Source organism: Mauremys reevesii, linkage group 8 (assembly GCF_016161935.1).
Source record: "Mauremys reevesii isolate NIE-2019 linkage group 8, ASM1616193v1, whole genome shotgun sequence".
NCBI classification, from domain to species: Eukaryota; Metazoa; Chordata; order Testudines; family Geoemydidae; genus Mauremys; species Mauremys reevesii.
In genome coordinates, this window is record NC_052630.1 from 26,153,096 (window position 1) to 26,171,132 (window position 18,037).

At 44.7% G+C, this 18,037-nt stretch overlaps 1 long non-coding RNA gene across 2 annotated transcripts in view; it reads left to right on the plus strand.

Annotated features, from left to right (window-relative positions):
* Positions 1-18,037, plus strand: part of LOC120371115 — a 470,086-nt gene that overhangs the window by 435,253 nt on the left and 16,796 nt on the right. For both annotated transcript variants that reach the window (XR_005584151.1, XR_005584152.1), the window contains one exon: positions 3,580-3,728. This is a non-coding gene — a long non-coding RNA (uncharacterized LOC120371115). The remainder of the gene's footprint in view (positions 1-3,579; positions 3,729-18,037) is intronic.

An 18,037-nucleotide genomic window follows, 5' to 3' on the forward strand; every position in this document is an offset into this window, starting at 1 on the left:
CACTGCTGCCTGTGCTTCCTCTCTTATACAAAAGAGTGAGACGCACATAGCTATGTAGACTGAAAAATCAGACCCTTCAGCTAGGTTGAAAAAAAATTATATTCAGCAAACAACAATTTGAGTTCCTAGTGGAACTGTAAGGTCTCATTGGTCCACATCTAAAGCAATAGATTTAACAAACAACCACCTTCTCCTCCTCAGCCCTAACTGCTTGGAGATAAAGGTTGCATAGCACTATGATCCTCCCATTGGCTAAAGAGGTCTGAATGCCTCTGCCTACAGAGAGCTCATTAGCTCACAATGCATCAGCCAGAGATGCGTATGTGACATAAGCAGGATCTGGCAAACTATTTGTATCAGTATATTTAGTTAATGCATCCCCTTTATCTGCTCATGAATTATCCATCAATAAATAATTAGTCATTGTTATTAATTAGTTAATTATTTGAAATTGTTGAATGAATGGTTTATGCTCTCAAATTATTCACTGCAACTGTTGTTTTGAGTATTAGGTATTCATCATTTCCTATTACTAGACATTTAAACCACATTAGCATATCACATTTCCAAAGTATTCCTTAATTTCTTAAAAACAAACAAAACAAAGCCGACAAATGCCCCCTCCCCCCGACAATATGTTAGGTAGGAACATGAGTGCACATCTGAATCCCAATGAATCTGACTATCAAATCCCTTTGTCAGGACTAATGCATTTCCTTGCACCAAATCTATTTTTCTATCATTTTTGAAATAACAAGTTCCTCTAACAGCTGAAGCTTACAAGAACTCATGACATTGCCCATGCCACACTGATGGGGATTTTGTTCACAGAATTATAAATTTAAGGGACAGTAACTTCTGGAAATGATAGGTTTTGAAAACAGCACAAATCATTAAAATTTGTACTGAAGTTAATTGGCAAAACAGTCGGTTCATGAAAGGTATTCAATAACTTGAAGGTAAACCAAATATGTCCAAGCATGAAAGCAAATATATATTGTTTGACTACAATGTTTTATGTTATACTTCCAAAATGTAATGAGTGTTGTAATTATTTAAGCAAGTATAGTGGCAAATATTATCATAGAATCATAGAATCTCAGGGTTGGAAGGGACCTCAGGAGGTCATCTAGTCCAACCCCCTGCTCAAAGCAAGACCAAACCCAACTAAATCATCCCAGCCAGGGCTTTGTCAAGCCTGACCTTAAAAACCTCTAAGGAAGGAGATTCCACCACCTCCCTAGGTAACCCATTCCAGTTCTTCACCACCCTACTAATGAAAAAGTTTTTCCTAATATCCAACCTAAACCTCCCACTCTGCAACTTGAGACCATTACTCCTTGTTCTGTCATCTTCTACCACTGAGAACAGTCTAGATCCATCCTCTTTGGAACCCCCTTTCAGGTAGTTGAAAGCAGCTATCAAATCCCCCCTCATTCTTCTCTTCTGCAGACTAAACAATCCCAGTTCCCTCAGCCTCTCCTCATAAGTCATGTGTTCCAGCCCCCTGATCATTTTTGTTGCCCTCCGCTGGACTCTCTCCAATTTATCCACATCCTTCTTGTAGTGTGGGGCCCAAAACTGGACACAGTACTCCAGATGAGGCCTCACCAGTGCTGAATAGAGGGGAATGATCACTTCCCTCGATCTGCTGAAAATGCCCCTACTTATACAACCCAAAATGCCATTAGCCTTCTTGGCAACAAGGGCACACTGTTGACTCATATTCAGCTTTTCGTCCACCGTAACCCCTAGGTCCTTTTCTGCAGAACTGCTGCCCAGCCATTCGGTCCCTAGTCTGTAGCAGTGCATGGGATTCTTCCGTCCTAAGTGCAGGACTCTGCACTTGTCCTTGTTGAACCTTCTCATATTTCTTTTGGCCCAATCCTCTAATTTGTCTAGGTCCCTCTGTATCCTATCCCTATCCTCCAGCGTATCAACCACTCCTCCCAGTTTAGTGTCATCTGCAAACTTGCTAAGGGTGCAGTCCACACCATCCTCCAGATCGTTAATGAAGATATTGAATAAAACCGGCCCCAGCACCGACCCTTGGGGCACCCCACTTGATACCGGCTGCCAACTAGACATGGAACCATTGATCACTACCCATTGAGCCCGACCATCTAGCCAGTTTTCTATCCACCTTACCGTCCATTCATCCAGCCCATACTTCTTTAACTTGCTGGCAAGAATACTGTGGGAGACTGTATCAAAAGCTTTGCTAAAGTCCAGAAATAGCACATCCACTGCTTTCCCCTCATCCACAGAGCCGGTTATCTCATCAGAGAAGGCAATTAGGTTAGTCAGGCATGACTTGCCCTTGGTGAATTCATGCTGACTGTTCCTGATCACTTTCCCCTCCTTTAACAGTGTATAGGCAAAATCTTGCTTGCCATACTTACAAAATAACCTCATTGACTTCAGTAGAGCTACTGTCATGATTAAAGCCCTATGTGTTAAAGATAATTAAAATTAATGATTAAAAATGCCCCAGATTGCTGAGATTTAGAGTAAATAATTTCGAGAAATACCTGTATAAAAAGATTCAACAAAGTATTTCTCCCAAGTCACCATGCTCAATGCTGGGAGGGGAAGCTTGTTCCACTTAATTTTGAATCCACTTGATTATGGGTTCAAAAAATGACTCAAATGTTACTGAGTTTGTATTCCACTTAGGAAATACTGTAACAAAAGACATGTAGAGAGAAACGCCACCACGAAAAATAGGGGTGAGTAGTGGAGGATAGAGTGGGCAAAGTGAAAACCCAATACAGAAAATACTAAACACAGAGAAGTAAGTAGAGAATGAGGGGGAGAAATAGCCTAGCACTTCCTTCAATCCAGATGGGAAGAGGAGGAGGAGGTATCTTCTGAAGCACAGTACAAGCTTTCTTTAGTTAGTGGAATACTTTGGGACAGTCCTTAGGTGGTGTGAACTGTCGTAGTTCCAATGACTTCAGTATTCTACCAGTTTATAACATCTGAGTGTCTGGTCCTTTTGGTCTAGTTTTTAATTGCCTCACACTTCATGGGAGGAAAAAGATGGTGTGAAGGAAGGATTAGGGTATATAGATATCTTGGGAGAAGTGTGTTTTAAGGAGGGATTCAGAGGAGGAATGGTGGGAGAGAAGCAGAAGGACAGAGATTCCAGAGGATAGAGATGCTCATAGAAGAAGGGCTAGGGATGAGGGTGTGTGAAGGACATCATAGGACAAGGTTAGTTGTGTAGTTTGGGGCACAACTATTTGCTAGCAGCTGGCAAATGTTGAGATCTAAGTATCAATTTCTGCTTGTTTTGCAAATCCAAAATATAGTTTGAGGTTAACTAAACCCCTGAAGTACAACCATCCCTAATGCAAATCTGGATATCCAAATTCCTTAAAGGAGAATGTTTCTTTATTTTCACTGTGACAAGTACCCACCCTTGAACTTCAACAAATCCCACTTTTCCAGCTTGTTGGTTGCCATAAAACAATTTGTCTCTTCTCTCCTTTAATACACAGTAAGCACAATCAGGAGCAAGGTGACATTGCTAAAACTAGCCTGCCTTTTGTAAAATGACATTTCCCCTTTTTTCAGGTACTTAAAACATTGCTATTAAGCATTGGGAGGTGAAGATACCAGACAAGAAAATAGCAGACAATACTGAAGTGCTTCATAAGGATTTGATCTGCAGGAACTCTTGTGTGGCTACAATCTCCTACAGTAAAAGCTTTTATTCACAACAGGTAGGTCCATCAACTCAAAGTTCTCTCTAGGTGTAATGAACACACCCTTCATAAAAGCATTGTCTTTTAATATTCTCCTCCTCAATACAGAGAAAAACCAAGCTGGTGTTAAATGTATATCTTCATTTACTGTTAAGTTTTAGTAATAGACTCATTATGTGAGTAGAAATGGGAAAAGCATTGAAATTCTGACTCTTTCATGAGTATGAGCTGTTAAATATTTAACCCCATGCACACCGTATATCCATACACACCCACTGCTAAGCTGTGCCAAATGTTTTCAATATAAGGGCATGATATACATTGATTAATACAGGTGAAATGAATGCTACTGCTCTAAAACCCATGTGACTTACCTAGGTGATATGCCAATCAATCTATCAATCTCCTAGAACTGGAAGGGACTTTGAAAGGTCATTGAGTCCAGCCCCCTGCCTTCAGTAGCAGGACCAATTTTTGCCCCAGATCCCTAAGTGGCCCCCTCAAGGATTGAATTCACAACCCTGGGTTTAGCAGGCCAATGCTCAAACCACTGAGCTATCCCTCTCCCCTGGAGCACTTAAAGGCTGAAGCAGTGAAATAAACTCCCTGCACAGACATCCTGAGGCCTTCCACAGTTGCTTATGCTAGACTAGCACAGACACCTAATCTTTGTTGTGTGGTAGCTGTGTACTCCACATGTGTAGCCATAAGGCACTTCACATTTGCAGCCTTAAGGCACAGCTTACATGGTGAGGAAGACCTTGCGCCATATACATCCTGGTGAATTTCACCCTAGATGAACATCAGAGACCTTCCTGTGCTCCTTTAAAGAATAGTTGTTATTTTTCCAAAGAGCTCTAGTGCCTGTGAGAAATGAATTAAGTAATAATGCCATGGTTGAGTGGCAATTGTTGATGAATGACTTCCTTTATAATCATAAAAAAATACATGTGTGTGTGTTGGGGGGGGTATAGATTTAGATATGTCTAAGATTCAGGAGCCTAACTTTAGGCACTAATTTCTTAAAATCTTGCTAGAAAATATATTTATTTGTTTCTCTCTCATTCCATACTTTCCTCACATCTTTTTATATTCATTGTCTCCTTACATAGTAATCTCCCTGAGACAGAGACTGTCTTGCTATATGCACAGTCTAGTCCTGATTTGGTCCTCTTGGAACTATTGTAGCTGCAATTAAAAAAACTGCAGCTTTCCTGTGCCAGCTGAATGAGGCTTGCAGGGCTTGGGCTAAGGGGCTGTTTAACTGCCTTGGAGACATTTGGGCTTGAGTTGCAGCCTGAGCTTTAGGACCCTGTGAGATGAGAGGGTCTCAGAACTTGAGCTGACACCTGAGCCTGAATGTGTACACAGAGGTTAAACAGCCCCTTAGCATGAGCCCCATGGGCATGGGCCCGTCACATGTGTCTAATTGCAGTGTCTTCTAAACAAATCCCCTTGTTCTAAAGACGGGAGGAATGAGGAAGGCAAGAGGCAGGATGGGTCAGACATAAAGGTAACCATAAAACCTATTAGCTCCCTAAGAAACGCATAATGCGAATGGAGGCAGGATCATTCCACACATGCTCTGCTGCAAAAGATGACAAAACTTAACTGAATTTTCAATAGGCAACAAAGAGTAGCAAAATGGTGTGAACCTTATAAATAAAGTGTAATGTACTCATTTAAAAATCCACATACACTAATCTTTGTCAGAAGTGCTAGAAGCTGGAGCATTTGTAAACCTGTCATCTTTCCAGGAACTTTCGAATGAGATGCAAGATTAGAAAGTTGTGCCATAACAGGAACCTTTAGTATACAGGAGAAATTACATGAATCTCTTCATCTGTTTTTCCCACTATTCAGTCGTGATGAAAATGAATAACAATATGATTGTTTTTAATTCAAAGGGCGAGATTTACATTACAGTTCTCCTTTCTAAAGGGAAAGAAGCTCCACACCCGCACAGTTTTATCACAGGCCTGAGGGCACTATAGTTTATTTCAGCCAATTAAAATAACAATTACTGTTACAGACACTAATAGGAACACCCTTCTGCTAGTTAGTTCCACGTCCCCAATGGCATGATTAAAACCCCTCAACTTCAAATTATTGTACTGTATGGCTGCCCTTACTTCAAAAGAATATTTACAGTAGTATTGTACAGCATTCATTCCATTTAAATAATCATTTTCACACTTTGCCTGTCTAAATTGTTTTAGGAGTCCTTTTCTTTCCTCTAACTTGCCAGTGCATGCATTGCTGGACAGAGAACATCTATGCTTTTAATGCAGAACAAACTATAGCTGATTGATCTCTTTTGGGCATGGATTGTCATTTACCAGGTGTTTGCACAGTGCCTAGCACAATGGTGCCTTTTCCTGAGTGAGACTGTTAGGTACTACCACAATATAAATGTTAATAAATAATAATAAATAATAATAATATAATATACTATATTCACTGCATATGATGGCTCAGATTTTACATGACAAAACTCAGGAAATTCAGTCAAACAGCTTCCACAATACTTCTTTATACATATTTAATATTAAGTATTACTGCATCGGGAGCTGGCTTGAATATCTTCTGGGGCTAGATATTGCAGCTTTTGTTTGTCTGACTTCCATTGAGCTCAGCCGGGGCATTGCTTTTTAAAAATTAAATAAGACATACTCTTACACTGGAGTGTTGCCTAGAAAGAGAGAGGGGAAAAAAAACAAATTTCTTAGGGATCAGTCCTCAGCTGTGTCTAATTAAAATTCAGAGGCATCTGGGGGAAAGATGTCTCTAAGCTGTGTATCCACTCCCTTATCCTGAGCTTTCTGGGAGTCAAAATGGTCCCTGGAGCAACTTAGAACAGCCCTGAGGATACTTTATGTTGCCATGGCTGCAGCCAGCCACTGCACCAGCTGAAGATCTGGAGGAGCACTGTGAGAAGGGAGAATCCTCTTACCCTGGCAAACCCATTTCTTTGTTCCTCCCCACCCCTCACCTCACCTGCCCCTACACAAAGGTATGGTGGGACAGGTGATACAGAGCTGGCTTTTTCCACTTTAAGATTTCTGTGTGTAAAACAGTGAAATGCAGCTGGATCAGTGGCTGAGGATTGAGCCCTCAGTTTCCGAAAATTTGTTCTAAATGAATATATATACTTTACATCATAAAATGCTCACCAGTCTTACACCTTGTGACTGTACAACTTTATATGATCTATTACTCCAGCAGATGTTTGGTTTGTACAGGGACGGTGCAACCATTTAGGCGACCTAGGCAGTCACCTAGGGAGCTAGGATTTGGGGGGCGCCATTTTCTTCAGCAGAGACCGCGGTGGTCGGATCTTCAGCCGCCCCGGTCGCCGCTGGCATTTAGGTGGAGGGAGCTGGGGCAGGGGAATGCGGGGAGGGCCGCCTGCAGCAAGTAAGGGGTGGGAGGCGGCACGCAGGGGAACTCCCCGCCCCAGCTCACCCCTGCCCCACCTCCTCCCTGAGCACACCATGGCCACTTCACTTCTCCCACCTCCCAGGCTTGCAGCACCTAAGCTGATTGGCGCCGCAAGCCTGGGAGGTGGGAGAAGTGAAGCAGTGATGGGGTGCTCGTGCTCGGAGCAGGGGTGAGCTGGGGCAGAGGGGGGTGCCTCAGGGCGGAGGGTGGGGAGCTGCCACAAGGGGGGCGCCTCAGGGCGGATGGGGGGAGCTGCCGTGGGGGGGGGCTCAGGGCAGGGGCGCAAGGTGGAAGTTTCGCCTAGGACACGAAACATCCTTGCACTGGCCCTGTGTTTGTGAATGAATGAAGACAGTCCAGACTTTTATGAAGTTGTTAATAGACCCATATGAAAACTTTTGTTACAAAATCCCAAACCAAGCAAAACGGAGGAGCCATTTCAGCTGTTTTGCTTTGAGATTTTGGGTTTCCAGGGGGTGTGAAGTCAGGAGAAATTAAACACTAAATGCATTGCCCAAACCCCCAGAAAATTGAGTTTTGCCCAGGGTGTAGTCTGTAAGTAGTATTCTGTCTACTCTGTAGGTGAGTAACCTGCAGCACAGTAAGATTAAGGATGGGATTTTCTAAAGCACCCAAGTGATTTAGTAGCACAATCCCATTAAAAGTCAACAGTACTGGTGCTCCTATATCTCTTGGATGTTTTTGAAAATCCCACCCTGTGTGACTTAACCACTGTTGCACAGAAAAGTAGCATCAAAGTCTGGCAAAGAATCAGAGTTCTGACTCCCAGTTTTCTGTTCAAACCAATGGATTGTACATGCTTCCTAAACACATAGGAAATGCAACCTGAGTTATATTCAGTGGAGATGCAGAAGGGCCACCTCAATCCCGTTCCACCTTTATAGTTAGCAAAAACCTTTGTGTCATGTGGGCATAGTGCATGTTTTCTTTTTTTGTTGCTGCTGTTCTTTTAAATTGAGTTATTGCTTGTGAGACGGGCTAGACTGACAACTTGATTCTGGATCTCTGTGGACCATGGCTTCAGAGAGTCTTAGAAGCTTTTCAGAAATAACATTTGTGCCCCCTTAATATTAATGTTTTACATTTTTCATCTACTCCTCATATGACTTCTGTAGTCACCCAGTGTTGTATCAAGAGGATCTTTAAAGTCTACTTAACTCTATTTAAATAGAAGGTCAGAAATAAATATACATTGATAAAGGAGCAGGGGAAATTCCATTCTCCATTACCTTGGTGTAAATCTGAAGTTGTTCCATTGACATCAATGGAGTTACAACACATTTACAGCATTGTAACTGAGAACACGCTGATGCCTGCAGAATTTTATGATGCAGTTGGTGTGAAAATATGTGTGTATGCATATAAACTCACAAAACTACCTTTCAGATTTATTCAACCAATGTTCTCTCATGCACTGTGCTTCAACTTACTTTATTGTATATCCATTAGACCTCTCTCACCCCAGCCAACTAAGGTAAGAAATGAGAACATTTTGAGGGCAAATTCTCACAGTAGCTCAGCACAGACATGGCTGTAATTGATTCCACTGAAGAATGTCACAGTGGTCAATGACCCTCATCTTGCTCTTCCACCTGTGTGGTCTGCTGGTCTAGTGTTAGGTGCTCATTGTACTACTCGTGAGTATAAATCTGCTGTAGCAGATCTCTGACTCACTGGTGCGGCGCCTCCTGCTGGTCGTCTGGGAATTAGCTCTCTCAACCCTGGGCCGGTGTCTCACCCTCTGCTACCTACCCCTCTGCAGACCCTTTATCTCCACCACATGTAGGCCCCACGTCCCTCACGGACCATGGTGCTCCTTACCTTGGGATGCTGCCCTTCACCCAGGGAACCCCACTCCCCTGAGCCCAGCTCGCCTCAATGGCCCACTGCCAGTGTTCATCTAGCCCCTTTACTCAGGGGCAAGTCTGCAATGGCCACTCATCATTGGCTAGGAACTTGAACCTGCTGCCTTTCCCTGCAGACCCAGTACTTCCTTAGGCCTTCCTGTCAGGCCTCAGCCTGGGAGGTCACCAGGCCTGAGCTCCCTAGCTCAGCCTGCCCCTTACCCAGCACTGCTCTGTTGAAGATACCCTGTGCTCCCAGTCCTTCCCACCTCAAGGCTGGAGTGAGACTGCCTGCCTCCTAGCTCACAGACCTTTTTATACCAGCCCTACTGGGCCCGGATTGACTGCTACCTGCCCTCCCCTGATTGGCTCCTTGGGTCAGCCCTTTCCCAGAGCTGGTTTTAACCCCTTTCTCCCTGGAGTGGGATGCCCGCCCCACTACACCTGCTTGATTTTTTTCCTCTTACACAGGCCTTGATATAAAAATAAGCAGAAGCATCATGTCTGTTTTAAATCATTTAGGCAAAGGAACAAAATAATAAGCTGTGGTAAACTTTATACTCAGCCTTCTCTTACATTAGATCTGAAGTAATTTCTAGTGTGTGTAACATCCCATAATATATTAATGAAAAGGGGCCCCAATGAATCTTTAATAAATGCAGCTGTTAATCTCTTATTACTGGTAACTTTTATCAATGGACATAGAACAAAGACAGTGAGGCTTGACTGTAATGTGCAATGCAGTTCCCATTGCGGGTTTAAGGTATATAAGGGATTTAGATGGTCATGGTCATTTGCTTGCTTGTGTGTATTTTAAGGATGGTTAGGTATTTTCTCTCTTCTCCTCTCATACCAGACTTGCAATTTTTAGCATATCAGACAGACAATAACCTTACTCATCCCTATGCAAAGGGCTTAATCATGCACACTGCAGGGGCAACTGCTGTGCTTATAAATCCTAAAGTAAAACTTAATGGAGCAGCACAGGGGGGGCAGGGAAATCTGATCGTGGATTAATGAGAATGTTGCTGAACTCCTACCTACTCTAACGCCTACCTGATATCAAGAGTAAGACCTAAGAGGGGATGGCATAGCTAAGCACGTCGTTACCATGATGAGGACAGAGTGTAAGCCCACTTCTCACCCCCTCCCCAGTCCCATGAGTTCTGTGCTCTTGAGAGCAAAGGCGCAGGTATGAAAAGGCTTGATCCATACTATTCCTCTGGGCAAAGAACTACTTTACTTGTTCCCATGTGTAACTTCCACTTCCACTAGAGCACAGCAGCCTTGTGATGTTGCTTTGTGGGAGGTCAAGTCCAAAGTTAGTAGATCAGTGAAAAATATTCACTTTGTTTTGATCCTATATATTTACATGCTTTTAATTTTGGGTAACTATCCCATACAAACCCAGTAGTCAATCTGCATAAATATTCATAGGGTATTTCCAGGTGATTTTTATATTTAAGAGCAAAGAATATTGAAGCAAAAGAGCAGTTGCCTTGACAGCCATTGGAAAGTGTAGCACACCTACCAAGAAGGCAAAAGTTTCCCACAGGCTTCCCATTTAGTTAAAATCTCTTGCTTATTCTGCAGGAGTCCTGCACTGCATGTTGCTGCAAAAGAGGATTGCTGAGGTCTATATGATTTTCTAACCAAAGTGAGGCTGGAAAAGTTATATGGAGGAAAGTGGGGGAGAAGCAGTCAGGGAATTAATGCAAAGAAGAAAAGGGGAAGGCATGATGGGCTAATTAGCCTGGTCTAGCTTCTAGCAAGCTGTCCTTATGCCTGAACCATCTACGGGCTAATTTGAAACATCTCCTTGTTCCTGGACTGGGTGTCTGAGAAAATAAGCAATTTCTTAGGAATTTTAATTCCAATTGGTGCGCCTCATTTGCAGCTTGTCATGTCAGTGTACTTCATTTAGCACAGTAGTCATCAATATTTCAGTTGTATCTGTGGTTAGTATAGTTTTTCTATGTGTCTATACTAGTTGATTAGTGCCACAATATTTAAAATAGTCCCCCAGAATTGCATAATATGGGTGGTATACACATAGCTACACAACTATTTAGATTTTTTTTTCTGTGCATTGCACATTTCAATTTCTTCAAGTCTATGAGAGGCAGCTGCCATTTTGTGTTCAGTTCAGGTGTAGCCTGTTAGAAGAACATGCACACATAGTGTTTTCTCAGGAAGATTTTACATTTGTTCTGTCTTGTTTTGTGTTTTCCCCTAATCTATTTTTTTTGAAGGTCACTAATATTATAAACACATGGTTGCTCTTTTTCTATGGAAAACATAAGAATTGAGATAGGATTTAGGTTATTTATCTCAAAAGATTAAAAAAAAAGTTTGGTTTAATTAGCATAAACATCCAACAGTTTGAAAGTATGTCTGTGATGGGGTGTGAATACCTCACTGGCAGAGAAAGAGTTAATTGGAGCCAGAAAGCAATTAATGTAATCATTTGCACCTGAAGGATGCTCTGGGTCCAATTTACAATTAGGCTCATCTATGGTGGAACTGGATGCCTGAATTAAGGATAAGTCCCAGCTGAGAAGAGCAGGGTGACTTAGAAAGGAAGGACTTCAGGGCAGTAGAAAGGAGGCCTAAGGAGAGAGTAAGCGCTAGCTGGGACAGTCCCTTTTTTAAGCCTTTTTAGCTGTCAGACATTTTTGCTCCCCAAAAGGAGACATTTGTTCTATTTGTTCCTGCCTACTTGATCAGTTGGCAAAAGCAAATGGGACAAATGCCCACTTTTGTCAAAAAAGTTGAGTGCAGTGCAGAGGAACATGTGGGGGGCGAGTGGAGATGCCAGCCCCCTGCAGGAGGAGAGGCAGGAATGAGGGGGAGACAGTGTTCCAGTATGTGTAGCCCCCACAAGGTTACGACGATGAGCATCAGACTCACGGGGGAGGGGGCAGGGTTCCAGCAACTGGCAACAGCCTTGTATGGGGCAGGGGGATGTCTCGAGCGAGCGGCCGGGGGTGTCCAGTTTTCTCTTTGGGAAATATGGTCATCCTAGTGCTGCTGGCAAAGGCTAGGAGAGACCCTGGGAAAGGATTGGCTAGGCATGAGCTCCTGTGGTAAGCCCTGACAAAAGGACCAGACACCAGGGAGGCATCCCTGCATCAGGATTCTGGGAGAGAGTTGGAAGTGTGTCTCGGGAGAGGACAACAAGAAGCCAGTCCTCCAGAGAGAAAGCTCTGGGAGGTGTCATTCTGCACAAGAGCAGGAAAGAACTTTGAACAGGCTGCAAAGGAATGACCTGAGGAGTGAGGGCTCTGTGAGGGTTGGGGGAAAGGCTTAGCCCTGGTCTACACTAAGCTCGGGGGTCGAACTAGGGTACGCGAATTCAGCTACGTGAATAACGTAGCTGAATTCGAACTACCCTAGTTCGACTTAGGCTGAGGCAGGAACTGGTCTAGGGACAGAGCAAGGAGTCTGAAGGACCAGAACTTAGCTATTTGTTACAGGGTCCTTCATTCTGGAACACAGAGTAGGGAAGGGTCTGGGTTCCCCTACTGGCCACCAAGGAAAGTGGCATGAAAACACCACAGTATAAAGAGTATCACTGAGCCCAGAGCCAGGCTGAAGAACCTGGCATAAGGTCATTGAACTATTATTCTGTTAGACTCTGTATCCTGGAAGGGGTGAGAGTGAATATGACCCGGAAGAGGGCTGAGTCATGAGAAGAAGCAGACCACCACAGGGTTAGAGTAGGTACGTCAAAGGGGCATCAGAGTAGGAGAGTCTGCTATGCTATGCCCAACCCTGAGGGGGTATGACAGAGCTAAGTTACTCTCCAACAATATCAAACTTTATCTGCCCTGCTACATTCTGTTATAATAAGAAAGAATGAACTGGCTGTTTAACAGATTTATTTCTGTGTTTCTTTCAAGTCTTCAGGTTTTGATCTAATCTTAGTTTCTGCAAATTGAATTAGGCCTACAGTAATACATGTGTATGGACATGTATTTTAAAAAGACAAGACAATTTAGTTTTAAAAAACAAAGTGAATTCCCTGTCCTGTCCTGTTCCCCACTTCAACCACTCCCTCCCTTTCCCCCATTTTTTTCGTGTGTAAAGTATGAGAGCGTGTTAGTGCCAGACTATCCATTAGAACTGTTTCCCCTGCCCCCCTCACTACAATTTCTTAGGGATATCAAAAGCTTGTTATGCTACTCTGTCTGCACTCATATTTCAAAGAAGTTATGCTGAACTAACAGAATAACTGCCCCCAAATATTTGTCACTCACATTAAATATAACTACAGAGAATTCTGATAGTGTGAGGATGGTTCTGACATGGGTTTGGGGAAGTTTGGTCCTCTGATCCATTATCTTATGGCAACATTTTCCATCATGAGGAAAGTGAAAACCGTGTGCCTCTGTAACCCACTTTCCCAACCCAAACAGTGGGCAAATATAGGCTTTTCAGGGCTCATCAAATATATATACATTTTTGTTGGTATACCAATTAAGCTCTATTTTGAAAATATAGTCATGTACAACATTCACTAAATAAAAACAACAACACATAGTAAGCATGGGAAAGAAGCACAACAGAGAGTAGAGGAAAGGATTCTGTAGTCAATATTTTTTCTTAAAAATGATCATATGTTCCTCTGAACCCTGCATAAATAACTGGCAATACTACAGATGGATCACTATAAGCTGACACATGGCACTTGGGTATTGCTGTTGCACTGTATGGGTTATAACTAGAAACAAGACTTTATAGTTATTTCCCTGTCAAAGGCAGTGTTTTAATCACCTCCATCATTACTGCCTTCATGTTTTACTTTATCTATAAGCCAGTAAGTCAAGCCAGTTTGTCATTTGAAGTAAGAGAGGTTCATTTTGATATATGCATATTTTTAATATTCATTTTTTTATTGGTAAAAGAGAGATTCAGTGCAGAGAGAATCACATCAGAGAAAGTAGAAATGTGTAGTAGAAGTGTTACATTTCCTTAGAGAGAAATATGTTAGGGTATGTCTACACTACAAGAGTAGTTTGATTCAACTTAATTCAAATTTGTGGAATCGACCTTAAGAAGTCGAATTTGTGTATCCACACTAAGGACACTAATTCGACTTTGTGATTCCACACTAACGGGGCCAGTGTCGACTTTGGAAGCGGTGCACTGTGGGAAGCTATCCCACAGTTTCTGCAGTCCCCGCTGCCCATTGGAATGCTGGGTAGAGCCCCCAATGCCTGCTGGGGGAAAAAATGTGTCGAGGGTGGTTTTGGGTAACTGTCATCATTGAACCGTCAATCACGCCCTCCCTCCCTCCCTCCCTCCCCGAAAGTGCCTGCGGGCAATCTGTTCGTGCACTTTTCTGGTCAGTGACAGCGCGGACGCCACAGCACTGCGAGCATGGAGCCCGCTGCAGTTATGGCCGTTTTCACCTCCTCGCACCTTATTGTCCACCTCTTCCACAGTCAGCTGCTGAGAAATCGGGCTACTTTTCAATGGTACTGCAAGCACTGGTGGAGCATAGGGGACGTTTTACCAACATCAACATCGGGTGGCCAGGCAAGGTTCATGACGCGCGTGTTTTCAGGAACTGTGGTCTGTTTAGACACCTGCAGGAAGGTAGTTTCTTCCCGGACCACAAAATAACTGTTGGGGATGTGCAGATGCCTACAGTGATCCTCGGGGACCCAGCCTACCCGCTAATGCCCTGGCTCATGAAGCCCTATACAGGCGCCTTGGACAGCGACAAGCAACTATTCAAGTACCAGTGAGCAGCGAGCAGCGTGACCTGTGACTGTTCAGTTTCTTTACAGAGAAGCTGAACCTGCCCCTGTTTCTTTACCCGGTTACTGTTGACTGTCCTCTGCAGTTACATACCCCGTTCACCCCGTTTCCCCCACTTCCAACACACGTGTAAAAATACACGTCCCATTGTAACTTAACAAAGGTTTCTTTATTAATGACTTTGCGTTAAAGGGTTGAAACTGGGACGCAGACTGTGCTGGGTAGGGTGTGCGGTGATGTAAAGACCGCCTCTAAACTCGAGGAATGACAGGCTCCTGTTCCTAGAGCGGTCCGCAGTGCCGGACTGCTTGTTTCAACGGAGCCTGCCATCCCTCCTTTTTGGGATTCTGTGTGCGGGGGGCTATGTGACCTTGTGGCGGAGGAGGACAGATACAGATTCCTCTGCTGCGTGACTCAGCGGTCCAGGACAAGGACCACTGCATAAGATCTGTAACTGCCCTCCCCCGCTACAAAGTCACATCCCCCCCACCCACACAGAACCTGGAAACCATCTCCCATACCGACCAGGGTGCCTACTGACTGCACTGTGTGTGTGACCTGCTGCTGATCCTGCCCCCATGTCTGTACCCTGGTAAAGGTGACCGTCATATGCAATTAACAACCCCCTTCCCCACCCCACCCCCTTCAAACACAGTCTTCTGTGAAAAAACATGATGGAAACAGTAATTAACAGCAAAGTATTTTTAATAATTAACTAGACAGTTAGGGGATGAAACTGGGATTGGGGCTTGGGTCAGTCAGGAAGGGAAGGACTTCTCAAAATTCAGGGTATGAGAGCTTTTGGGTACTTGGGCACTCTGCTGGAGTGCAGTGACAGTTTTCACGGCCCCTGGCACCCCTCCTTCTGGTTATTTTGGGTGAGGGGGGTATGGGACTTTGTGGCGGGGGAGGGCGGTTGCAGATACACTGCAGGTGGGCTCTGTCCTCCTGCGGTCCTGCAGAACATCCACAAGGTGTCTGAGCATGTCCGTTTGCTCCCTCATTAGTCCAAGCAGCGTTTGAGTCGCTTGCTTCTCTTCCTCACGCCACCTCTCCTCCCGTTCGCTGTGTGAGCACTGGTACAGAGAGAAGGTCTCCCTCCACTGGCTCTGCTGGTCCGCCTCGGCTCGGGAGCAGCCCATAAGTTCAGTGAACATCTCGTCCCATGTCTTTTTCTTTCGTTGCCTAATCTTTGCCAGCCTCTGTGAGGGGGATGCTGTGGCAGGTCTGGAGACAGTCGAAGCTGTGTGATGGGAAACGGAGTGAATTCCTTGCAAAGATACATTTTTGCGAACAATGAACACTGTCTAGTCCGTCTCTGTGAATTCTGGGTTGAGATCCCAGTGCCTGATGGGGCAAAACCCATTTTCGCGGGTGGTTCTGGGTAAATGTCGTCAGTCATCCCTTCCTCCGGGAAAGCAACGGCAGACAATCATTTCGAGCCCGTTTTCCCTGGATTGCCCTGGCAGACGCCACAGCATGGCAACCATGGAGCCTGTTTTGCCTTTTGTGACTGTCACCGTATGTGTACTAGATTTCGCTGACAGAGGCGATCCAGCAGCGCGCTTTTGCTTTTGCATGACAGCAGAGATGGTTACCAGCCATACTGTACCATCTACCATACCATAAATTGGTAAGAAGATGATCATGGTTACCAGTCCTTTTGCACTGCACCATTTGCTGCTGTCATAAGTGCCCCTGGCTGAGATCAGCCAGGGCGCATAAAATTGGGAATGACTCCCAGAGTCAATCCCTCCTTTTTGGTATCTAAAAATAGAATCAGTCCTGCCTAGAATATGGGCAAGTGTACTAGAGAACCACTGTATCATAGAACCAGAGAGCACAGCTGCTCTGTGTCAGATCCTGCAGAAATTATGAGCTGAATGCTATTCACAGGGGGTGCTCCTGCAACAACCCCACCTGTTCATTCCGTTCTTCCCCCAGCCTTCCTGGGCTACCATAGCATTGTCCCCCCACTTGTGTGATGAAGTAATAAAGAATGCAGGATTAAGACACAGTGACTTGTTAGTAAGAAATGAGTGGAAGGCAGCCTCCAGTTGCTATGATAGTCCAGACAGGACATTAAGCAGTGTGGAGGAGAGGAGCCCAGCATCCCTCTGCTAGTCCAGGGGCAATTGAATCTTTTCTTTACACATGAAGGGTGGGGGCTGATGGAGCTCAGCCCCCTGTTGCTATGATGAGGACGGTTACCAGCCATACTGCACCATCTACCAGGAAAAATTAGGACCAGGTGCCCTTGATAGACCTAATGGATGCTAGTCGGCATGGTTACCAGTCCTTTTGCACTGCCCCATGTGCCAATAGGCTGATGATGATGATGGATATCAGCCATACTGTACCGTCAGCCACCCATGGGTGGGGGGGAGCAAGGATATTGGTATTGAGTGCTGCAGCATCGCATCTATCTGCAGCATTCAGTAAAGATAGGGTGACATGTAAAAGAGTCAACAGAGGATTGTTTTCCCTTTCACTTCTGGGGGTGGGTGGGGGGTGCGTACATTGCTGAGCTATGCCCTGACCCACCGCGGACACTGTGTTTGACCCTAGAAGCATTTGGAGCTCAGCCAAGAAGCTTTTCGGAGACAGCAGGAACTGTGGGATAGCTTGCGTCCTCAGTCCCCCCTCCCTCCATGAGCGTCCATTTGATTCTTTGGCTTTCCGTTACACTTGTCACGCAGCAGCATGCTGAGTCTCTGCTACGCCATCTGTCTGGAGATTTTTTAAAAATACTTTGGACCAGCCGTAACATTACAGTAATTCCCCTAATTAGATGCAGGAGTCTCCGAGCGAGATCACCCTGAGGATGGTCACTGAAGGAGATAGAGAGCGCATGCTGCGTGAAAGCCAGCACAAACCAGGGGCCTATGCAGCCGTGCTCGGGGAGGCAATGCTCCCCGAGTACCTCATGAAAGCCTGGCGCGGAAAGGTGTGCTACCACGGAGCACCCAATAAGGCAGCTCTCCCCAGGAACCTCCTGTGGAGGCTTTTCAATTACCTCCAGGAGAGCTTCGTGGAGATCTCCCAGGAGGATTTCTGTTCTATCCCCATATATATAGACCTCCTTTTCACATAGTTCAGATTCCTGTTCCATTAATAATAAAAGTTTACATGTTTAACGCACTTACCGACTGATCCTTCCCCTGATTCAGGGTCCGGGTTAACGGCCGGGAAGGGTTGGTAGGGGCTGTCCGTGAGGGTGATGAAGAGATCCTGGCTGTCGGGGAAACCAGCATT